Here is a 26,472-nt window from a genome sequence, read left to right on the forward strand (position 1 = left end):
CATACACATGCATACAGAAAACTCACATGGCCTCGGACACACACATCCTCTCTGGTCTTAGATATAATTAACTATTCTCTCTATTTTTATAACTCGTACGTCTGGATATTCCTGTATTGTGATTGTGTGTGTGTGTGTGTGTGTGTGTGTGTGTGTGTGTACATGCGTGTGTGCGATAGCTGATAGCTGAGTGGTTACAGGGCACGTACCACATGCAGGCCCTGATGCCTGACAGCAAACTGGGGATTAATCCCTGGTCGCAGCTGAACCATTTGCTGAATGTCACTTTCCTTCTCTCTCCACTGTATAAAAAAAATAAAGAAAATCTGGTCTCGACATGGTCTTGCCTAACTTCCCTCGCCCAGTGTTGATTCGGTCGTGCCCCTCCTCAGTCTCAAGGTCATTACACACTGGCGAATTAGCGACGCGATATATTCGTGCGAATAATTCGCATTTAAAAAAAAACAATTGAAGTCCATGCAAGCTTCCACATCAGTGGCGAATGTGCGAATGTGTGAAAATGCGACCGTTTTCGCTTTTATTTGTTCGCTCTGGTGTCGTATTTTGCAGAGATTCGCAGGCGAACTGCAACATGCAATATTTCGCATTTTCAGATCGCTTATTCGCATCGCGTCGCTAATTCGCCAGTGTGTAATGACCTTTAGTCTTGACTTTGACTCCCTTTACATGGACCCAAATACAACCCTACACTGAAAAGACTGATCAATATTGCATCCTTGGCAGTTAAGCACTGGACTTGATGTAATATCACATCATTGGCAACGTGTTAACGCAGTCACCGCCGACAAATGTAAACCTACGTCATGTGGTCTTTTCAGTGTAGTTACGGAGCATGGGCGACTCAAACTTCACATTGTCGAACTGGGTGTAGATTGTCTTTGCCGCCCCACGTGCATGGCGTCTCTCTCAAGGCAAGTGTCAGCAGAGCGCGAAGAGGACCTGTTCGGCAAAGGACAGCACTCCGCTGTTCTCTGTGTTGCCTGGCTCACTGAGAGTGAGAGCCTTGTTCAGCTTCACATTCTCATTTTTGACTCTTCAGAGGAAGAGCTCATCTTGGAGCCCATCTGTTTTGGCACTATGGGGTTCATTATCAGATGGACGGCTGGACTCACTTGGCATAACCCAGGAAGGGTAAGTACTTCTATACGAAGAAAAGTATGTGAAAATCTTCCTCTTGGAGAACTCCTCCAAACTGAGTGTCCGTCCACCTTCAACTACTCCCCATCCAGAGAGCCTGTAGGCCATTCAGCAGGGGATGCTGCACCTGTACAGTACCTTCTTGGCCAGCTCAGCTCCAGCCAGCCTTCTTAGAATCATGCACAAGACGGTCACATTACGATGCCCAGTCCTTGACCACATCTGCCCATTCTTTCCTCTCCTCCTTCCCTATCTTCTGGATCTCCTCCCAGGCCTTCTGGAGGTGTCCTCCTGCCGTTTGTTCTTTTCTTCTCTCCATGTAGGCGTAAACGACCATAAGTAGTGCTGCTCCTGCCACACCAACCATGACACCAGCAGCAAATTCTCTACGCATAAACATTGTGAAATTAAGTTTACGGCCAAAGCTGTAATTCCACAAAATGAATGTGTGAGTTCACAGCTGATGCAGTCATTTACATACGCATATTACTTGTAGGTGGTGTTTACTCTTGAGGTCATGATGGGTCATCCATGTCCAAATATAGAGTTCCATGTCAGCCAATGCCAATATATTGAGTTCAAGCCGCAATAAGACTATTGTGACGTCATATTGATGACATACAGGGATAAGGAAAGGCGGTATGACTGCACAATGCTGTAATTAATAGATAGATTCTAGACTCCTGCTGACTTCATTATCTCTTAATATAATAGTGAATTATTTTAGTTTTGATGCTGTGTGGTATTTAATAGACATCGCCTTGGCCCAGGCCGTAGCGTAACGGTCTGGGCACCGGACTGGTAATCCAGTCGCAGTGTGCCGCGGGTTCGACTCCCGGACCCGACACGGCCTTTACTGCATGTCATCCCCCCATCTCTCTCCCGTTTCCTGTCAGCCTACTGTCTGTCCCTTCAAAAATCAATAAAAAGGCGTAAGCCGCAAAAGAAATATCTAAAAAAAAAAAAAAATAGACATCGCCTTCTCTGGTGGGCTACCTGATTTGTCCGTAAAATAGTTTTCTATTGGAGTAAATCATTGTAACTTCTGTCTTTGTATTTTTTACATTTGTTAATGATACCATTAAAGGACCACTTAATCATGATTAAATGGCACGATTTCTTTCTACTCTGTGTTTTCTAGTCTGTGTCTCATATAGGAGGGTTGTGGGCAGTTTAGAAACCGTCTTCCAGTGACATCATCATTATGCAGATTTTTTTTAAACAAGATTTCTTTACAAAAATGTTTAGATTTTCTTTTTCTTGAGAACGATGGCTTCCATTTTCAGGACTAGAAAGCCTGCAGTTTCTATTAGCTTGGATACCCCATTGATGATGTCACTGGAAGACGGTTTCTGAACTGCCCACAGCCCTCCTATGAGACACAGACCGAGTAGAAAAGAATTGCGCCATTTTTTCATGATTATTAGTGAGGACCTATTATATGAAGATAGGTTGAAAAGTGGTGAAGTGGTCCTTTAAGGGGATTCAGAATTTAGACAGAATCTAATATTATATAATGAGATATGTTATATTATTGTTACTTTACTAGGGCGCGTTCGGAAATACAGCACCGGAGCACACTCGCCTATTAGTTTGCAATGCACAGTGCGCTCACCCCTCCCTTGTCTTTACAGTCGTGCAGATTTATCCTAATATAAATAGAAATCATCTAAGCATATAATAGCTTGCTGCTTAGCAGAAATGGAAATAAAAATATAAAGATATTTTAAAATATATTTTCGTGAATGGCAATGCCAGCTTCCTTTCTTGGATTTTGGGAGGTGTAGTTCCAGACACCATATAGCATTCAGGGGTTGTGGAATAGTTGTTTGGCTACGCGACACTATTACTTTACAGAATAAAGAAATGACCTACTGTACTGTAGAGCTGAAAAGGCAATGGCCTTTTGTATATTTTAAGTGGCTATGGCCACTTAAAATGGGTCCCAATGTGCTGCATTTTGAAAATCAGACCGACGGAAGTGAGTGGTGCTGTTGGGGTGTCTGACGATTGGTTTTCTGACTATTGGCTGTCGGACTATTCGTTGTCGGACTGACTATTGGTTTTCTGAGTATTGGCTGTCGGACTATTGGTTGTCGGACTGACTATTGGTTTTCTGAGTATTGGTTTTCTGAGTATTGGCTGTCGGACCATTGGTTGTCGGACTGACTATTGGTTTTCTGAGTATTGGTTGTCTGAGTATTGGCTGTCGGACCATTGGTTGTCGGACTGACTTGGTTTTCTGAGTATTGGTTGTCTGAGTATTGGCTGTCGGACCATTGGTTGTCGGACTATTGGGGGTGTGAGTATTGGCTGTATAGAATGTCTATAGTGAAGTATGGTCCAAACGCGCAGTATGGATTCATATTAGCACCTCTGCCATTCTTAATTGATAAATTGCGTCTGACGTGCCTTAGGAAGCGAGGTCATGGTAAATCAGTCACATAACTGGGGCCAGCTGCGCTTATTTAATTTGAGCGCTTAGTAAAGGTTTAGCATGCCAGTAGATAACGCCCCGATATTTTTATTCAGTAATGGACAGGTTTGGTCTGAGTGAGCTCACATGCTATTTATCCTGCGACACAATGCTGATCATGAAGATGAACAGCTCAAGGTGTCCTTGAAGCTCAAGGGCAAATTGACAGTGGATGAGGGAGGGAGGGAGGGAGGGAGGGAGGGAGGGAGGGACATTCTCTTTCACCACCCTTTAACTGTACACTATTATTCTCCAACACTGTGTTGTATCGACAAGGTCTTTCTTTCTCTCTCTCTCTAGCACATGCATGCACGCACGCACACACACACACACGCACACGCGCACGCACACACACACACACACACACACACACACACACACAAATCCATAACATAACACAGGCAGTAAGATAGACATTCACTTAATGGAGAACTTCCGTATGGCGTCTGTTCCAACATTCAGATGACTGTAATGGATACAGTATTATGTAATGCTTGCACGAGGTGTCTAAAGCACGCAAGGTTAGGCATTTGGCGACGACAAAATATGTAGTTGGGACGAACAGAAATCCTCCCTGTGACGCAGAAAGGATGAATAGGATTTACTTACAATTGGAAAATGTCACCTGACTCCAACTGTGAGGGTGTTCCATATGGACCCTGAGTGTATACGGGTCCATTTGTCCTTGAGAAGGACTGGTCTAGGACTAATGCAGTGGTCCAAATGAACCTTTTCAGCTGAGACTCAAAGTATACTTTATTATTTATTATTTTTTGGAGGTCTAATGAAAGTTAAAGGTATGGTGTGTGTGATATGAAGTGTGAGATTACCATAATGACAGTAATCCTCATATTCCATCATATTCAAGAGCTTTTGGAGAGAAATGAGACTGAGAGCACTGCAGAGGGCAGGTGTGTGTGTGTGTGTGTGTGTGTGTGTGTGTGTGTGTGTGTGTGTGTGTGTGTGTGTGTGTGTGTGTGTGTGTGTGTGTGTGTGTGTGTGTGTGTGTGTGTGTGTGTGTGTGTGTGTGTGTGTGTGTGTGTGTGTGTGCGCGCGCGCGTGCGGACCTCTCCTGTTTCTTGCTTGCACCTACGCTGAGCCAGCTGTCGGTGTGCATGTCACCGTCACTGGCAAACACTGCACGTCTTCTGACTGCACTGACTGCAGTGGCATCTTTTCTGTGGAAAGCCAGAACATTGCCAAAGTTGCATTGTAAGTGTATGCATGTAAAAATATATTATATGCAGCTAATCTCTTGGTTACACAAACAGTAGTTCTTGTGAAGACATTTTTGTTCATTGGATTGCTAAGATTAGAGAGATGTACAGACGGCTGTACTGTAAACTGCCCACGACGGCCTTTCATTGCATAAATAGTTCACCTATGAACTGATACACAAGGATAGTGTTGGTGAAAGAGATTTATAATTCATAATCAAGTATTGTATATACACTGCGTCTGTATAGGAAATGAAAGGGATGAAAATTTATTAAAGGGTAAGACCACTTTTTTAGAGGTTTGGGTTGTTTTCTTACCTTATGATGGGCAAACTAGTCCATTCCATGAGTTATTTCGCTCCGTTGTGTTGTTTATTAGCAATTTAAGAAATAAAAACTGTCGCTCATTGACTTCCATTGTAACGGAGGAACAGCTCTCGAAGTCACTCTTTTAGCACATGAACCAATGCAACAAAAGCTGATTCTGACAGTTTCTTTTAATAAAAAATGACAATTTTGTCTTGTTTTGACTCATTTGTGTAGAAAGAAGATCTGGTATAGGTATGCCTATATGTCGACCGAATCACTGCTGTTAACGTTGAGTCAGAAACGATCTGATTGGACCAAAACTGTACACCCACTCCTGAAGCGTATTATTGGAATGCCGTTGAGCCACGACGGCGATGTAAACAAATGGATTTGATCTCGTCCGCTTGTCGCTAAAAACATACACAATGGACGTGTTTGAGGGAGACACTTTAGAAGACACTTTAGAAGAAGTGTCTGGGACTGCTCGTCTGCGAGGCTGCAACTGGGTGCAGCTCAAACTGTGAAATAACTCATGGAATGGACTAGTCTGCCCATAATAAGAAAACAACTCAAACCTCTAAAAAGTGGTCATACCCTTTAAAAGAGTATCAAACGTACTTAGGCTATTGCCAATGATTGATGCATGTACAAATCATATATATTTGTTTCAGCAGATCTCTTAGTTACTGTTCGGTTTTCTGTGGATTCAGGCAGAGCTCTGACGGGCTCAGTAACAGGCAGACTTTTACTAAAGATGAATATGCATAGGCTAAACTAATCTTTACGAACTCAAACGTGCTTTCATAGGGTTTTATTAATTCATTATTAAACATAAACACATACAACAATCATACACACTGTTTATTTCACTCTCCCCCTGACACAAGATGGATACAGTACTCCTGTCCTAATAGTCTTTTCCTACCCTGCTCTGTCGGTTAGGAGTTCAGCTCTTATTGAAAACACTCTAAGCTGACCTAGATCGGCCCATTTTAGAACCGTTCAGATCTTGGTAAAACTTAGCTCCTTGATGGATTTCAGAATAGTTCAGTGGACTATGCTCACTGACCATTATTCCTGCCCTCCTCTCTGAGAGAGCAGTTTCCAGTGCAGCCAGCTTCCTGTGCTGCACTGCTATTCTTTACCTGCACCTTTGGCTAGATTAAACTGTTAGACTAATACAGATATTATTATTTAGGCTTACTTTCCCAATATGCAATAGGTTATTAGGACACATTCATACAATTTAAAAGGAATTAAAGATACAGTTACTTCATCCTGCAATGATATGTGCCTACTTAATGAGTCAACACTCCTTCCTCTGGTAGGTGTCGTAAATTAGACTCCTTTCACGGCAGTTGGCTGTAGGAAGTCAATTCAATTCAATTCAAAGGGCTTTATTGGCATGAGAAAACATACGTTTACATTGCCAAAGTAGAAAGAACAATACAACAATACAGCAATATAATAAAAACAAGAATGATGTACATTTGAAAGTCAGAATCTTCAATAGATCAATTTCTATGTACCAAGATCACTCGATGCAGGTATAGTGCAGGAATATACACCCAGGAAGTCACCCAACCCCCTTACAAGAGTTGCATGCGGCTCTTTTCACCTAATGGAATGTGAATAGACCCAGCTTACTATTGAGAATTACCTCTCTTCTCTCTCTGTCTGAGAGCACAATACATTTACCCCAATTTTGAGTATAAATCTCGTACATTCATAATTGGACACGACAGTTACGCCAACATTGCTCTCGTGAAGCAGTTAAGCGTCATACCGTATGTTACGGCAATCTGACGTTTGATTCCCACTTCAGCTGCGGTTGAAGAGTGATGTAAATGATACAAGGCTGAGACTGGGGGAGATTGACGGAACAAAATGGAAATTGACATTGGCTCCTATTCCCACATGAAGGCAATATGGAACATTGCCAGTGATTAACAGCTTTACAGTGTGTCCAAGTAGCAAAGGGGCTATACACTACACTAGACAGACATGAATGGCGTGCACTGCATAATTATGCATCTACGGTATGTGAAATTTGATCAATGGCTTCAACACACTATTTGCTCATGTCTCAGCCACATCAACCCGTTGTATATAATGTTATTATGAATTAATCAGTACTCATTGGCTATAGGCCAGTGGGTCTCAAAGTGGGGTCCAGGGACCCTCAGGGTTCGTCTAGTTGTCTCTGAATGGTCCCTTTACAGATATGTAACTCTGAGAGTGCACAAAATGGAACCCATTTGGTTCCATTTGTGTGCTCTCAGAGTTATGGGAGTCCTTGACACTAAAATGTTTGAGAGCCACTGGTCTAATAAACTAGGCTGAAACATTTCAAGACTCACTCAGCCTAGTGTCATAGTATGTGTGTGGACCTCTCCTGTTTCTCGTACCGTTGCTTGCCTTGCACCAGCGTGCCGATGCTCGCTCTCTGTCATTAACCATTCTGTTCCTTCTTGGCCAACACTGTCCTCTGGCCCTGGTACTCTTTTCAATTTATTTATCAACAAGATGCAGACAAGGCCTAAACAAAAACACGAAGCGGAGCCGTGGAACAGGGACAAACCCCAAACAGTCCTTTCCGTCTCATAACCCCCACTATTTTCTCCTCTCCTCTCGGGCATCTGGGTCCAATTCTTATTTAAACATTGAATAATATAATTTTCCCCTCAGATAGCCCACATTACCCGGTCTGACGTTAATCTATCCACCCAATGGGAATTCGATTTGACCGTGACATTATCTGCCTTAATCAATAGCGGTGTTGGATTAGATGGTCACACTGTAGGATAGAGACTGGAGTCTGAATACAGCAGCATGAGTCATGAGATACTGAGCTTCATCAGTAGACTGTCTGAACACGACCACCGTCCAACACGTCAGGCACACACACGCACGCACATCACACACACACACACACGCACGCACATCACACACACGGACGGACTCACATGTGCACGCGCACACAAACATACGCGCCAGGCCAGGATAAAGGCAGGGATCACGGATCAGAGGAGATAGATAGAGAGAGATGAAAGAGGACGGTTGAGAGGAAAGAGGGTAGAGATAAAAGAAAAGATGATTGAATGAACGAAGGCCAAGTTGTGTGATAGCAATATCTGTATAACAGTAGAGAGAGAGAATAAGAAAGGGAAGCGAAAGGACAAAGAATGTATGTGATTGATGTGAGACAGCTTGTTTCCATAAGGCTGACCCTTATGGGTCCATTTTGACACTTGGAGTTGAATTAACGGTTACATTTGATCATGTTCCTTGCCTGTGGTTTGACTTGTTTACCTGCCTTGGCAGCTGTCACACGCACGCATGCACACTCACTCTCAATGATGATTCTCTGTCTCCCGAGCTGTCTCTTTCTCAACTTATAACGCTACCTCATTCGCCTATTCATTACTTACTCCCTTTGTCACTCTCTCCCTCCCTCCCTCCCCCCCCCCCCCCTCTCTCTCTCTCTCCCAAGGTTACTCTAACCTTCTGTATGATTGTAGCGTGTCAGCCAGCTGTCAGTGCAATCTCGTCTGCATACGATCAGCAATCACTACTACTTAACCGTAATGGAAAGACTGGGACACGGAGTGAGATATGCAGATACATACTGAAATACCTACCTACCTACCTACCTACCTACCTCTCTTTGAACATTACATAATGTCCATCATTATTATTATTATTATTATTATTATTATTTTACTATCCTTACCTGTTCGAATATATGATTATGAACACCAAATGATGTACACTTGTTGCCATGTATTGGTCTACATTTAGATGAGAAATATTTTGTATGAAATATATTAAAAGTGTCCATGCAGTGGTTCAGTGCATGGACACAGTGGACTATGCAGTGGTTCAGTGCATGGACACAGTGGACTATGCAGGGGGAGCTCAGAGTTCAGTGCATGGACACAGTGGACTATGCAGGGGGAGCTCAGAGTTCAGTGCATGGACACAGTCTATGCAGGGGGAGCTCAGAGTTCAGTGCATGGACACAGTGGACTATGTAGGGGGAGCTCAGAGTTCAGTGCATGGACACAGTCTATGCAGGGGGAGCTCAGAGTTCAGTGCATGGACACAGTCTATGCAGGGGGAGCTCAGAGTTCAGTGCATGGACACAGTGGACTATGTAGGGGGAGCTCAGAGTTCAGTGCATGGACACAGTCTATGCAGGGGGAGCTCAGAGTTCAGTGCATGGACACAGTCTATGCAGGGGGAGCTCAGAGTTCAGTGCATGGACACAGTCTATGCAGGGGGAGCTCAGAGTTCAGTGCATGGACACAGTCTATGCAGGGGGAGCTCAGAGTTCAGTGCATGGACACAGTCTATGCAGGGGGAGCTCAGAGTTCAGTGCATGGACACAGTGGACTATGTAGGGGGAGCTCAGAGTTCAGTGCATGGACACAGTGGACTATGTAGGGGGAGCTCAGAGTTCAGTGCATGGACACAGTCTATGCAGGGGAGCTCAGAGTTCAGTGCATGGACACAGTGGACTATGTAGGGGGAGCTCAGAGTTCAGTGCATGGACACAGTGGACTATGTAGGGGGAGCTCAGAGTTCAGTGCATGGACACAGTGGACTATGTAGGGGGAGCTCAGAGTTCAGTGCATGGACACAGTGGACTATGTAGGGGGAGCTCAGAGTTCAGTGCATGGACACAGTCTATGCAGGGGGAGCTCAGAGTTCAGTGCATGGACACAGTGGACTATGTAGGGAGAGCTAAAGAAGCAGAAGGTGGAAGCAGTAAATCAGGGGCAGCAGGGCTGGATGAAAGGGGAGTGGAAGAAGGTGAAAGCACAGACAGACTAGAGGAAATGGGATGGAGAGACGGATGGTGTGACTTGTGAGGGAGTGATGGCAGCGAGGGCCAGACAGCTCTGTGTGTGTGTGTGTGTGTGTGTGTATGTGTGTGTGTGTGTGTGTGTGTGTGTGTGTGTGTGTGTGCACGTGCCTGGAGTTAAGTTAACTTCTCGCTAATCAATGCCAAATTTCTTGTGTAACTGGACATTAGGTACAACAAATAGCTTTTTACATGCACGCATTACACAGATTACCAAGAAGTAAGTACATACAGTGTGTGTGTGTGTGTGTGTCTGTCTGTTTGTCGCTTGACCAAAATGTCTGTATGTGTGCTCGACAAGACATTTCACTCCGCATTGCGTGCAGATGCAAGGTCACAGGACTAGACAGCCAGCCAGACACACATGTACACACATACGCATGCACGCACATTAACTGATCGTGCCGCCAGAGGCTTGGATTAGGCTGAGAAGCTGACAGGGTTAGGGGGGTTAGCGTGTGTGTGTGTGTGTGTGTGTGTGTGTGTGTGTGTGTGTGTGTGTGTGTGTGTGTGTGTGTGTGTGTGTGTGTGTGTGTGTGTGTGTGTGTGTGTGTGTGTGTGTGTGTGTGTGTGTGTGTGTGTGTGTGTGTGTGTGTGTGTGTGTGTGTGTAACACATCACATGACACACCATATTAGAATTAAAACTGATTCATGATTTATTTTCTCAGCTGCTATGAGACAGATGGGACACACACACACAAGCAGAACCCCAGCCAGCAAAATATGCCTCAGTGTGTGACACATTTGGATTGAACTTCTATAACAGTTACGTTTATCCAGTCAGCATTATAAAAACCACACCCGTGTGAAGTGAGGGGCGCTAATATATTAAAGTCTAACTCATGTTGATTAGGTGATGTAATGGTGATGTAAAACAAACGGCGCCAACACAAACATTAAACGCCATTAACAATAAAGAGACAATAAATATTATGTAAATGTTCCCTTTATTGTCAATGCGTTTACTAAACAAACTTTGAACTAAAGACAAACATTAAACCTGTGTATACTGTAGCGCCCCTCAAAAATAAATATGTGCAGGTGAGCAAAGAAACCCATAAAGGGCTTATATACCCCACAATTTTAGACCCATCTCCAAATTACCATTTCTGGTAAGGTCCTCGAGAAGGTTGTTTTCTCCCAACTTCAATCTCACCTTGACAATAACTCATCCCTCAACTCATCCCTTGAGATCTTCCAATCAGTATTTTGAGCTTTACATGTTTCTCCTAGGTTCCATTATGAGAAAACACTATCTTCTTCCACCTCTATGCAGATGACACACAGTTATATGTCCCCCTCAAACCAAATGACACACACTCACTGGATCCCATGTTAGATTGCCTCACTGACATTAAATCTTGGATGTCAGATGATTTCCTTATGCTTTACCTAAAACGGAAATCAAATTCTTTGGCTCCCCACACTTAACGGAATATCACCACCTCCCTTGGCTCGCTGACAAGCCTCACGTAAAAAAGCCTAGGCGTAATCCTGGACCCTGCCCTCAAATTCGACATGCAAATAAATGCTGTTGTGAAATGAGCTAGCAAAGGAGCAAAAGTTAGCAAAATAAAATGGTTTCTCTCAACTCATTACCTGGAAAAAGTAATTCATGCCCTCATCTCTTCCTGATTAGACTATTGTAATTCACTATACTCCGGAATTTCTAGTGCTTCTCTCTTTAGACTGCAGCTTGTCCAGAACACTGCAGCTAGCTTTCTGACTGGGACCAGAAGGTGGGAGCACATCCTCTCATCCAGGCATCCCTCCACTGGCCCCCAGTCAAATTCAGAATTAATCTTGTCAGCAAGAGTTTGATGGAGGAGCTGGCCTGGGTGTTTTGTTCTGCTGTTAAAGCTATTATTTCACTGTATTATTTCACTGACTGTCAGTAATCTGTTCCATTTTGTTGAAGAGAGGAGGGTTGAGCCGGAGAGGACGGGATGAAGGAGCTCAGCTCACCTGGTTATAAATGTTTCTTCCCATTTTAATTAATTTAAAATGTTATTATTTGTTTACAAAGCCCACCATGGGCTGGTTCACCTTACATTTATGAGCTGCTTCCTCCCACTTACAACAGTAAACAGATCAGAGGCTCCTGAAAGTTCAACGTACCAAGCGAAAGTCAAAAGGTGGCTGAGCCTTTTCAGTCACAAAATCTGTAGAACAATCTACCCTTAACTATTAGGACTGCTCCCTCATTGGAAACATTTAAAACCAGACTGAAAACACACCGGTTCTCCCAGGCCTTTTAAACTTTACCTTGATAATTGGTTGGACACTGTTTTAATGGTTTTTTATTTGATTGTATTTGATGCCCTTACTTTTTGTGTTTTCTGTTAACCTTGATGTGTAATATGTCATGTTTTCTGCACAATGAGTTTAGTATTGTGCAATGTGTAGATATTTTGTTTTTGTACAGCACTTTGGTCGTCCATTGGCTATTTTTATTGACTTGACTTATACATGCATGGTTCTCACCTAAGATAATAAACAAATAAGTAGACAAAGTAATCAAACATATGTATGGAAAACAACAAATTATACACTAAAGCTACATCATAATTTAGAAGCAAGTGGAGAGGTTTGCTTCAAGAGGCTGGCCCTCAATCTATATTTAAAGTTACCGATTGAAGATGAGGAGTTGGCAATAAGTATTTAACTTTTTTTTAATATATTTCGATTTTTATTATGGTGAGAACGATAGCTTCCATTATCGCATTGGATTCCCCATCGATGATGTCACTGGTGGATGTGTTTCTGAACTGCCCAAAGCCCTCCTATAAAGTCTAATAATTAGACTTTAGAGTAATGTTAACTCCATAGACACATACAAAACAGAAAAGGTCACAGCACTCCATCTTTAACAGTTTGCAAAGACAAGCACAGGAGAGTACAGTTCAAGTTACAAGGTCTGCTAAGAGGATTTATAGACCCAAGAAAGCACTATAGCTTGTTGTGTTTGTCCTTCGTACTCAATTCATCGATCGTCAGATAAACGAGTAGAAATTGACGTCCACGTTCAAAGTGTAACAACCTGGCATGAAATGAATGCAAAACGATGTGACACAAATTATGTAAAATGTTACTTCTCACATTAGGACTATAGCTCTATGAGAGTGGTGGTGCTAAAGTGTGTGCGTGTTTGTGTTAACAGGGAGCAGAGGACACAGAGAGAAGACTGTGAGATGGAACACAGAGACACACTGTCCAGGTACCCTTGATTTATTGTACCGTCAGAGAGGAAGATCATCTTGTTCACATTCATCCTGTTCTGTTCTGTTGTGTTGTTTTCTATTGTGGGCTGGTCCGTTCCGTTTCCCTGTGTTCTCCTCATGCTGTTGATATCCTCCCTTTCCAACCTCGCTCCTTTCTGTACAGTTCTGCATGTATTGTAGAGGCATTTGTTGCCTGTGTGTGTGCGTGCATGCGTGCGTGCGTATGGTATGCGCGTGCACATACAAACAGACACGCGCATGCGTTCGTACTTGCGCGTGATCAAGCATCATTGGAACAGATCTGAGCTTCAAGTGACACAGCAGAGAGTCTCAAACAGATGGAAACACTTCTGAACTGACATGGAGTCGGATTTCTCTCTCGCTCTGACACAAACATGTGCGCACGTGCGCACTCACACAGTCACACACGAACGCACGCGCACAGCAGGCATTCTCTCCTCATCATGAGTTTCTCACAGGCGTTAGATATGTGCTCTGTGTGTGTGTGTGTGTGTGTGTGTGTGTGTGTGTGTGTGTGTGTGTGTGTGTGTGTGTGTGTGTGCTTGCGTGTGTGCTTGTGTGTGCTTGTGTGTGTGTGTGTGTGTGTTTGTTATATATACTTGTGTGGACAAATGTCCCCACAAGTATGAATTGTACAATTTGCGAAACAGACATTGTGTCGAGGTTGTTTTATGGTTTTAATAAAATGTTTGAGAGGTAGATTCAGATTGTGAGTTGTAGATGTGCTACTTTCCGGCAAATTTCTCCATATTTTCATTGCTGTCCTAAAATGTCGACGTCCTCACAGACATAGTAATCCAAACCTCTGTGTGCGTGCGTGAGCTCCTATCTGGTATTCTCTGGCTCGCTCGGAGCCGCTGGCAGCCTGGTGGATTCAATTACACTGTCAATTTATTCTCCTTCCCCACCATCAGTGGTCTCTGATCTCACCCTCTGGCTGCTCTGCAGCTCTACTACATGTGATAGCACTCCACCATGGGGCTGGCTGCCTGCATGTGGGAGCCCTCTCAGAACACATGGAAGGACGCAGGGGCCGGCCTCTCCCGCTGTTAAGTACATTGGATGGAAATTATGTGCAATTCACCTGCCGAGTTCCACAACAAATCGGCCTCCCAGCGGTGCAATTTGACCAAATCGCCCGCTGGCTGGCTGGCTGACTGACTGAGCGAACGAGCCGAGAAGGAGCAGCAGACAGAGATGACTGTGTACATATGAAGGAGTAGCAGACAGAGATGACTGTACATATGAAGGAGCAGCAGACAGAGATGACTGTGTACATGTGAAGGAGCAGCAGACAGAGATGACTGTGTACATGTGAAGGAGCAGCAGACAGAGATGACTGTGTACATATGAAGGAGTAGCAGACAGAGATGACTGTGTACATATGAAGGAGTAGCAGACAGAGATGACTGTGTACATATGAAGGAGTAGCAGACAGAGATGACTGTGTACATATGAAGGAGTAGCAGACAGAGATGACTGTGTACATGTGAAGGAGTAGCAGACAGAGATGACTGTACATATGAAGGAGCAGCAGACAGAGATGACTGTGTACATATGAAGGAGTAGCAGACAGAGATGACTGTGTACATGTGAAGGAGCAGCAGACAGAGATGACTGTGTACATATGAAGGAGTAGCAGACAGAGATGTCTGTGTACATATGAAGGAGTAGCAGACAGAGATGACTGTGTACATGTGAAGGAGTAGCAGACAGAGATGACTGTACATGTGAAGGAGTAGCAGACAGAGATGACTGTACATGTGAAGGAGTAGCAGACAGAGATGACTGTACATGTGAAGAAGCAGCAGACAGAGATGACTGTACATGTGAAGGAGCAGCAGACAGAGATGACTGTTTACATGTGAAGGAGCAGCAGACAGAGATGACTGTGTACATATGAAGGAGTAGCAGACAGAGATGACTGTGTAGGCCTACATGTGAAGGAGCAGCAGACAGAGATGACTGTACATGTGAAGGAGTAGCAGACACAGATGACTGTACATGTGAAGGAGTAGCAGACAGAGATGACTGTACATGTGAAGGAGTAGCAGACAGAGATGACTGTACATGTGAAGGAGTAGCAGACAGAGATGACTGTGTACATATGCCGTGTGTCGTCGCTGTCGGGCAGAAACCTTTTACCTCCATATTCTAACTTTTGGTGTTTTGTGGTAAATGAAAGCGCTACTTGATCATACCACAGTGTCACACACAAGTATTTTTATACTTTTGAATCTGAATCCTTAAAAGTAACTGTTTTGGACATATAAGGATTCCATGCACCTCCGACAGAGACGACATATAATGAATAATTTATACATAATCCAACTGTCTGTGTCTTGCCACACATGTTAGCGTTGAGACAGTGAGAATGGTACCGTAGATGCTGTGGCTGTCTTTGGCAACTGTGATCGATCGAGCATCAACCTTAATGCTTTCTGCTCACAGGGAAACAATCTTTTTTTCCTTTTTAAACTTTATCCAGAATGATACCTATTTGAAAAATAATAAATTGTTAGTGTTCATTTATCCATTTACAACTCTGAGCTTGTGTACACATATCTCCACATTACATGTTTTTGTGTCTTTTGTGTTTTTTGTGCTATTTCTTTTATTTTTGATGTTTTTGTTTTTCACAAATGAATGTCCTACAAATTAAAAATGTTGTACATTTTGGCTATAGGTTTCCACCCACCAGCAACGATTTTACGATGTGTATTGTGTACAGTAAACTCTCCTAGTCAACTGAACACTGAGCATTTTACTCAGCAGTCCCGCTGCTGGGACAGATGCCCTCCACCCAAATGCACAGTACCACCTAATGGGTCTGCGGTCTGCCAGATTTCACTTCACTGAAATGTTCCTAAAGTGATTTATGAGCATTCCCCCGGTGACACTGGTCCACATGTCAGCCCCCTGAGTGCTGTCACATTTAGCCAGAGACAGGCTGACAGGCATACTGACAGAAACAATTTCCACACTCACACTTTCATGGATTTACTCCCGCTGTGTGTGTGTGTGTGTGTGTGTGTGTGTGTGTGTGTGTGTGTGTGTGTGTGTGTGTGTGTGTGTGTGTGTGTGTGTGTGTGTGTGTGTGTGTGTGTGTGTGTGTGTGCGTGCGTGCGCAGTAGATCGTCGTCATTTTTATAACTTGAATTTGAAAACTTGAAATGAGACATTCTGCATAGTGAGTATTTTCTACTTCCATGCAGGGGTTTTAAACTTTAGGCAGGGAGGCACAATTGTAAGATTAAAGTTACAAGACAACTACAAAAAGGTAACGTTTACCATGTGACTGGAAACATTTTCACATCAACATTAAAGAGAGCAACATGAGTTTTGAGTGCAGTGCGTCAATTACATGGCATTTTGTAGCTACGTATTTCTTAGCTTTGAGTGGATCACACTAAAGAAATATTAAAAATAATTCTCCATCTCATCCATTAGCTTTTACACCATTGTGTGTTTCATCCAATCACTCAATAGTCAATAGTTTCCCACGCTGAATGTCATGAATCCCTAACTCTCAACTAATGGTTCATGAAACACATTATAAGAGCTGTGGAACACACACACACACACACACACACACACACACACACACGTATGTGTATGTACACAATACCCATGCACACATACCTTTCCTCTCTGTGCTTAACCATCCAGACGTGAAAAGGAAAGAAGATCCTGTGCGTGCGTGCGTGTGCGTGCGTGTGCGTGCATGTGCATGCGTGTTTGACTCTGAGCGTGGTACACGTGGTACACATCCCTGTGTTTATGAGTGCAGTGCATGCGTGTGTGCACATTTGATCCTGTTTCTGTTTCAAATTCTACTTGTAAATATTTCTTAACGCTTGCTTTAAATTGCATGCAGAGCCAGATGGGTGGGATTTATACCCTCTCCCAGAACAATGCATATGGTTGCTGTCAGGCAGAAACCTCTTATCTCCATATGTCTCTTTTTATGTCTTTTTTTGGGGTAAATGAATGCCCACAAAGTAGTGAAAATGATCTACAACCTCACAACGTGTTGCAACGTGATCCGTGCATAAGCTTGTAGATCAGCTATTTTTGCTATTTCTGATTACGCCCTTAACACTAGGTGTCGTAGATCTTCCGGGGCAGACAATCGTTGGATTTGAGATGACGTACATTTATGTCGTTGCCAGTCAATGTGTTAACCCCTTTTGGTGTTTTAAACATTATGTTATAATTTAGCTATTGAAAAATAGCTACAAGCTCATAGCGCGCCACCAAGTGGCGCGCTACGAGCTTGTAGTTCTGCTATTTTTGAAAAATCGTTACAATGTGGCGCAAAACTTTGAATATATATTTCAGAGCGAACAAAAATATTCGCCTCCGGGTGGTCCCTGGAACTACATATTAATAGAGATAATTCTGGGGGTCCTTGACATGAAAAAGGTTGAGCACCACTGACATAGAAACACAGGTTTTTCAGAAAAATGTTAGGATTTAGAAGCCTTTTTTTACGACCTCAGTCCAAAATGTGTTAAGGGGTGGCAGTGGCTCAGGGGTAGAGTAGTAGTCAATGTGTTAAGGCTCAGGGGTAGAGTAGCAGTCAATGTGTTAAGGGGTGGCAGTGGCTCAGGGGTAGAGTAGTAGTCAATGTGTTAAGGGGTGGCAGTGGCTCAGGGGTAGAGTAGTAGTAGTAGTCAATGTGTTAAGGCTCAGGGGTAGAGTAGCAGTCAATGTGTTAAGGGGTGGCAGTGGCTCAGGGGTAGAGTAGTAGTAGTAGTAGTCAATGTGTTAAGGCTCAGGGGTAGAGTAGCAGTCAATGTGTTAAGGGGTGGCAGTGGCTCAGGGGTAGAGTAGCCGGTAGAACGGCCGGATGTGAAAACCATGAGGTCCAGTTCCATCCTAGGCTCCCCTAGAGTTAGTGTCGAAGTGTCTCTGAACCACTAATTGCTCCCTGATGTGCAGCTTTTTTCCATCTCCCGTAAATGTAAAGTAACAGTTTTGGACATAGAAGGTTTCCACCCAGCAGCAGCGATATTGTGTCAGTAAAACGCTCCATCACAGAGCGTTGGATGGATTTTAAAATATTTACTTGTTAGCGTCTAAACGTTCTTCTGACTGCCCATGACGTTCTGTGTGGGAAACCCCACCCATCTGGCACTCTACGTTGGATATAGAAGATGTGTTTAGAATATGATTTGGCCCACGTCAGGCTTGTGTCTGCGTGCATGCGTGTGTGCATGTTTACGTGCATGCGTGCGTGCGTGCGTGTGTGTGAGAGTTATCTAACAGACACCTGTGCTGTGCTCACACTCAACTCCCAGGTTGTAAACACATGGGATGCATTTTGTGACTGTGAAGACGGAAATCTTGTATGTCCAAAGCAGTTACTTTTCAGGAAATAATAATTTCCCATTGGAACATGTGGTCCAATGTCGTCATTATTTAGCTACACGCTCTGATATTTTCATTGTTGCAGTATTTATATAAAACCCACTGACATAGGCTACTTAAAGGGATATTTCACTTGGGTCATTTTATCGTCTTTTGTGAACACCCAGACAGTTTTTTAAGTTGCTCGATTCAGTATTTCGATATTTGATATTAATTATAGCTGCCCCCTTCCTATACAGACCGAGGTTTGCTTAATTATATATATACAGTATATACATATGAAAAGTTTAATTATGGAGATACAAGGTCTCTGTACGACAGCAACGATATGCAGCATGGCTTGAGAGGTAGCATATTCATATGTGTGTGTGTGTGTGTGTGTGTGTGTGTGTCCGTGTGTCCGTGCGTGCCTGCGTGCCTGCGTGCGTGCGTGCGTCCTCTGACAGGTTAAATGAGGAGCTGAAGGAGACAGAGGAGAGGAGGTCGTCATGTGAACTCGGGTGCGACCAATTGCAGGAGCGGCTGTCGGCATGGCAGCGCAGGGAGGAGCAGGCGACCCGGAAGTGCTCTGTGGCCGAAGAGGAAGTGACATCACTGAGAGACGCCCTGGAGAAGGTGGAGTGGGAACAAAGAGAACTGAGGAGAGAGAGGTTGTGACGCTATGAAATTATTATTATTATTATTAGTCTTTTCTCTGTTGGTCTTCTCTTCGCTGTAATACTATATTCCTTTCCTCTAAGCAGTGGTTCTCAAACTTTGGTCATTTATAAATAGCATATTTATATATATATATATATATATATATATATATATATATATATATATATATCATCAGTTTATATATACTGTATATCATAAGCTTGAGTGTGAAAACTTGTTTGTTAAAATCATCGTGGGTCATTCAATGTGAATTGGTCAAGGACGGCTATCTACGAAACGATTCACTAGTTCTGACAGTATCAGGAATGTTGGCAGCATGGTGGTTTGGTCTAGACAGAGGAGTAATGTCCACTCCTAATGAAAACTCACACCATAATGGGAAGGGAGTCGAGCACAGTTGTTAGCTTACTAGAATTTTCGACCTCTGGGTGTAATGGGGGGAATAAATAAATAAATATAATAACAAACCATTATTATTTTTGAGGGGTGCTAGCCCCTCCTATGTCCAGCTTTGAGGGTTACAAACATTGTGTTAACACAAACATTGAATGTCATTGACAATGAATGGCCACCTTAAAGTGTTTGTGTAAACACAAACATTGCTTTGCTACCACAACCTTTTGAGTGTGTGTAAAGTATTTGAGTGTAAACACAAACATTGCACAAAACACACATAGGGACACACAAAGCCAGCCATTGGGGCAGTGTGTAACGCTCAAAGTAAATCATGCCGCTGCATCAAACATTACCTGTGTAATGCTTCATTGTCATGCAAAACCCGTAACATGACGTCAGAACCAAGGCATTGCCACAGTACAGATCCAGCTCTCTGTTCACCCCAGTGCAGTGCAGTCACAGTTCAAATGTGCTCTGTTTAAATCCCTTGTTGTGAAAGATGCTGGGACTGTTCCAATGCCAAATAATTAGGAGCCATTTATGTCTTTGAGTACATGGTGTGTGCTTGCATGCAGGCATAGAGCAATGGTAAAGGCTGAAATTGTGAAGTCTTTCTTTCTAAATACTGTATGTTTGAATGCATGGAAGGTTTTTGGTTTTATTTATATTCATTGGTGACCACAGGCCACAGGCTCTGATGACGTGTTTCATGAACATGAGTTGAGAGTTAGGGCACCTTGACATTCAACCCGGGAAACTATTGAGTGATTGAATGAATCACAAGACGGTGTTGTCATGGTGCGGCTCGGGAGATGTAAGACAGAAACAGAGCAGAAACAGACAGTCAGGACTGGCAGAGCAGGTCAAATTAACACTGATTTATTCACACAGGAAACACAGAGGAAATGCTAATGGTTGAGATGGAGAATTATTTATTTTGTGTGATGGAAAAAAGGGAGGGAGATGGCATGTGATGGACGAACTGCACTCTAAACTCATGTTGTAGTCTTTTATATTGATGTGCCACTGAAAATATATAAAATGTAAAACAGTAAATCATTATTGTCTTATGGCACCCAACTTTAGGTAATCTTACAATTGTGGCCCCCTGCCTAATGTAGTTGAATACCTCTGGTGTAGTACCTCAGTACCTAATCAAGTTGAATACATCTGGTGTAGTACCTCTGGTGTAGTACCTCAGTAATAACTGGTGTAGTACCTCAGTACCTAATATAGTTGAATACCTCTGGTGTAGTACCTCAGTACCTAATGCAGTTGAATACCTCTGTTGTAGTACCTCAGTAATACCTCTGGTGTAGTACCTCAGTAATACCTCTGGTGTAGTACCTCAGTAATACCTCTGGTGTAGTACCTCAGTAATACCTCTGGTGTAGTACCTCAGTAATACCTCTGGTGTAGTACCTCTGGTGTAGTTACTGTAGTACATAATCTAGTTGAATACCTCTGGTGTAGTACCTCAGTAATCTGGGATCAGGTAAAGTAAGAACCTAGCATCAGTCTAAACAGTATAATATAAAACATAATAAAATAAATGATCTGTACATTGAAACTATACAAACTATCGGATGCTAGGTCAACAAATGGACCTGTCTTAAATACCAACATGCAATCTTAACTTTGTAACCTTTGCATAAGACTGCATGGTTGTCAGGCTAGGTCAAGTGCTCCGGGCTGAAGTGGAGTCTGAAGAGGTGAGATTTCAGATTAGGGCGGAAGATTGGGAGTGAGTATCTGCACCGTAATGGAAACCACAGTCTGGGAGCCAGAAGGGAGAAGAGTCTGGGACGTGGTGTGGAGCATAGTCCCAGATGTTTTAGGGACGGTTCTGACAGCTTCCCTGTGTTATTATGTGTTATATTATTAATGAACAATACGTAGCATGATGTAATGTAAATACACAGCAAGGATGCTAGTTTCCATCTATAGTAGTGACAATCATGACATTGCTGAAAGATGTCTAGCCGGCCTGAGGCCTCCTACAGAGTCTAACATCTGTGGCTGCTTTTTACGTGTTCTAATTTCAGTTGAGTGATGATCATTTGACAAGGTAACAGGAACTTACCATGTTACACCATACGAATCTCACATCAAGTATTAGAACACATAAAAAGGTTTTGTTTTGCTCATACAACACTGTGTCGCACGGGTGGTCTCTTGTCTGCGTCATCTCCATTCCATTTCTTTTTTTTTTTTTTTTTGGCTTTTGTGCCTTTATTGATAGTTACAGTGAAGACAGACAGGAAAGAAGGAGAGAGAGGGGAAGAGACATGCAGCACAGGTTGTCATGAACGGGACTCAGGCCAGAGCCTATATGTGGCAAGCGCCTGGACCATTTGGCCAACAGGCGTCCCCATTCAGGCTTTAATTTGCTGTGGGGGGATGGAGGTGGTGATATGTTATTATCCCTTCTTCTGGTCAGACGCAATACATGCCATGTCCTTTTTGGGAAATGTAGTTGTAGTTTGAATGTATTTTGATAATATCACAATTTAATTGAACATGCATATTCACCGCATTAATCCTAGCATCCCTATTTTGGTCCGATTCTCATAATTCTTCCAAAAATATAACTTTTTTACATTTCAAAAGTAGAAACATGGCAGCTGTAGTGTACATGCTCACAATGCACTCTGATGCGGATCATTGTGAGCTTCTTGATCAGAGTATTTGTATTATAGTAGTAGAACCTCGGGCGGCTATGGCGCGCTCAGGTCTAACGCCACGTGTAGGTCTCGCAGTGAATATTGTGTGTCCGGGTGAGACACAAAGTGTACATTTTTAACGAAGGCAGACAGCGATGGCCACTGACTGTGTTTTGTCCGTGCTGGGTTCCTTTCCCTTGTTCGATGCGATACAAAAAAAGGCTCTTTCAACACGGCGTGTCAGACTGCTGCTTGTAGGAAAGGCCAGTAGTCGAACAGCCACAGAGCTTGGTTGAAAACGCAGAGGTCAAGACAGTGACTAGTTATGGTGGCAAAGCACAGGCGTAAACGGCACTCCCGCATACTCCTCATACAGTATGTATGACTTGGCCACCTGAACAGGCGCACAGAGTTGTGCACTCCATGGATACAAATATGTGAGTGTGGAATTTTCCCAAATGTGTTAATAGATTAGAAGTCGTATGACATAAACCCTTTCAAACCATCCCATATGTCGCCACAATCACCTTCAGCATGTTCTCCAGTTAATTGATGTCCCTTCTTCCTCCTAATGATAGAAGTCCTACACACCACCACAGCCCATTCGTCATTGAAACAAGCTTTGAAAATGTTTGTGGATGCTATTTGAGCCAGGCCTAAAGTAGACCACAGGGGGATTACATGGTGGGGGAATTCAGTGGTGCGAAGTTAAGTACATTTAGTCAAGTATTGAGGGGTGGCGGGGGGTTTCTCCAAGTTTCAATAGTATTACTTCTCCTCCACTCAGATGCAAATATTGCTCTTTTACTACACTACAATTATTTGAAAGCTTTAGTTACCAGTTACTTTGGTGATTTTGATTGTTATTACAAAACATACCATTTGCCACTTCAGACCTAGACTATTTAAATAGCCGATAAGCTCACAGCAACGGTAGTTGTCACAGGGACATTGCATAAACTTGACTACACACCTGCTTCCAATTAATTATCAATCAGCTGGCTTGGAACCTTCAGTCATGGTGTGTTAAAAAGTAAAACTAAAATTAAAAATTAAAACCACTTTAAATATTTTATTTCTTTCATAAATAGAGAATATTTCACTCATGAGGAACGGCTCCTGTCGCAAGTTGATGATATCATATGTCTATGTGTGATCCTGCCCTATGGAATATATGGAATGCACATGCTAAAAAGTATTTAAAATATTGCTTTGATGCTCATAGTATATATATTATAGGAAGCATAAAGTTTTTTTTATTATGCATTCCATAGGGCTAGACAACATGGACATATGACATCATCAACTTGCGACAAGAGCAGCTCCTATTAGAGACCTGCAAGCCCGTCGGGTACCGACGGGGCCCGGCCCGGCCCACCAAAACGGGCCGGGCCCGGGCCGACTTTGTCACTGCCCAACGGGCCCAGGTCCGGGCGGGCTCACGCGCCGTTATATTAATTTTTCGATGTGAATTTCACCCAGACTGGACTTGTGTCACGATACGAGGCAGGAGGTTTTCGGACCCAAGTGCAGGACAGAGGCAGAGAGGCAAAGTAGTGGAATTGCAGAAGGTTTATTACCGAAATCCAAGAACAGCAGGAACACGAGGCAAACATGAAGAAATAACCTGGGAATTCACTAGGAGCAAACACAAGTGACATAAAACAATGATCTGACAAGGGAAAAGACAGTATAAATACACAAAGACACAGGTGAACTCAACAGATAATTATCACAAAGATTGGCTAAAAAGACTAACAAGACAGGGTGGAAACACTGGGGTAATCAGAGTACTGGTGGTGAGACAACACAGGTAACATGAGCAACACAGGAAACACTAACAGACAGCAAAATAAAAGCACACAAGTGTAAAGTAAAACCAAAACTAAGAACAAGAACACTAGCAAAACATAACACATGTCACGGACCGTGACAACTTGCTTCAGCAGCGCGGCAGCATGCTCCATAGTGACGTGACAATAACCCCTCCGCAGTGTCCGCACACACACAAGCCACAAGGCAAGCACACTAAAATCTGGTCAAAACTATAAAGACTTTGAAACAACGTGTTTTACATTCTATGTCTCTCGCTCCGCGCCTATAAACTCTCGTCCTCTCTCTCTCCTAATTATTGTGCAGCGCAGCTGTACACACACACACACACACACACCGAGTAGCCTACTAAGTAAGTAGCCTATAGGCTACGGCTCTCTGACAGAATTAATCTAAGGAGATCCGCAGCAATAAAAACATTAAATACTGCGGGAGCATTATTACCACACTAAACAAAGTTGGATTTGTACATTGCAGAAACTGCAGATACATAACGTAGGCCTAAGTGTTCTTATTATTGTCCGTCTACTCTGGGTTTTATAATGCAGCGTGAGTCCGCGATAGCCGATCTGCAAGCTCACAACGCGTTGCGCTGATTGACAGTGCACGTGCAGCAGCTACTGTATAAAATTATATTTAAGTAGGCTGTTCCTTAATGTGGGTTTATCAGAGCGATATAGTGCAGCTGTGAGTCAGTAGCTGCTGCTGCTGCGTCCGTGCACCAATAGAGCGACCGCGGCGGCGGCACGCATGCTTGAAATATTAAATAAAAATATGTCGGGCTTCCGGGCCGGGCCCGGGCCGTTTCTGGACTGTACCAACGGGCTTAGGGCCGGACGGGCCTTAACTCCACGGGCCCCGGGCCGGGCACGGGCCTATATTTTAGGCCCGTGCAGGGCTCTAGCTCCTATAGAGACACAATGGGACTACAAATTTCACGCCCCCAAATGAGACAGCGGCCCCACTTCTGGTCCGTTTCAATGGTGTACTGCAGCTGTCAATGCAATCCCTATGAGAGGCATCATAAAATACCCTCATTTCACTGGTTCATTACTGAGGCTGTAGCGATTTGTTTTGTGTTCCAATAAAGTGTTATTATAAAAGTACAAACTTTTGTGTATGTTCACATGACCTGATGAAGATCAAATAGATCGAAACGTTGTCAGAATCTTTCTTGTACCTGTGGTGTGCGGGCTCCATCCAATATCTACTGAGGTTTCTTTAGCCCAGCACCCAGCCTGTCGATGTGCGTATTCTACGTCCGCTCTAGTTCCAATAAAGTGTCCCATATATTTGATTTGTCCTTTTCAATGTCACATACGTACCTGCCATCTCAATATACAACCCACAATGTACTATAATATACTCCATCAGTTTGTGAAAATAAGTGCTAGCTATAGCATTGTAAATCTCAAGTCAAAGTAGTCGCACGGTATATACGTCACGGTGGCATCCCTTGAGGTTTTCAATACCCAGATTATTTGTTGTATTTCGTTTTATATGCTATGTATTTGTGGAAAATTATCCAAACAGGCTTGCAAGACTAATTATTAATAATTAAAGGACAACTTTAGTTTTTTTCAACCATGGTTCATGTTTTAGGTTGTTATTAAAGAAAGTAAAATATGAGTGTTAATTTTCTTTCATTTGCTGCTTTCTTTGGTTTTTGCGATTTTAGCAGTTTTTGACAGGGGGGCGGGGGCATTCGAGCATGGGGCTAAATATGTATTTTTTTACAAAATATTATGGCGATTTATTTTTTTATTATTTACTATAGTCCTAATAAACCCCAAGAAATTACATCTGGCCACAAAAGATCACAGGATCTATTGAATGTGACAAACTGACATATTGAGCCTATACACACAGTATAAGCCTTCCTCCAGTAGGCTACCTTCACATTCAGTAGATCCTGTGATCTGCTGTGGCCAGATGTCATTTCCTGGGGTTTATTAGGACTATAGTAAATAATACAAAAATAAATCGCCATAAGAATTGGTAAAAAAATACATATTTAGCCCCATGCTCGAATGCCCCCGCCCCCTTGTCAAAAAGAGCTGAAATCCCTAAAACGAAAGAAAGCAGCAAATGAAAATAAATGTACACTCATCTTTTACTTTCTCTAATAACAACCTAAAACATGAACCTTGGTTGAAAAAAACTAAAGTTGTCCTTTAAACTCATCTGGGGAATTCACTAGGTAGTTGAAAATGTCAGGATATGTCACTCCTCCATTTAGCTGGGTTATTCTCCCAACTATTCAGCCAAATTCCAAGG

This window comes from Protomyctophum parallelum (assembly GCF_964188405.1).
Source record: "Protomyctophum parallelum genome assembly, chromosome: 9".
Taxonomy (NCBI): domain Eukaryota; kingdom Metazoa; phylum Chordata; class Actinopteri; order Myctophiformes; family Myctophidae; genus Protomyctophum; species Protomyctophum parallelum.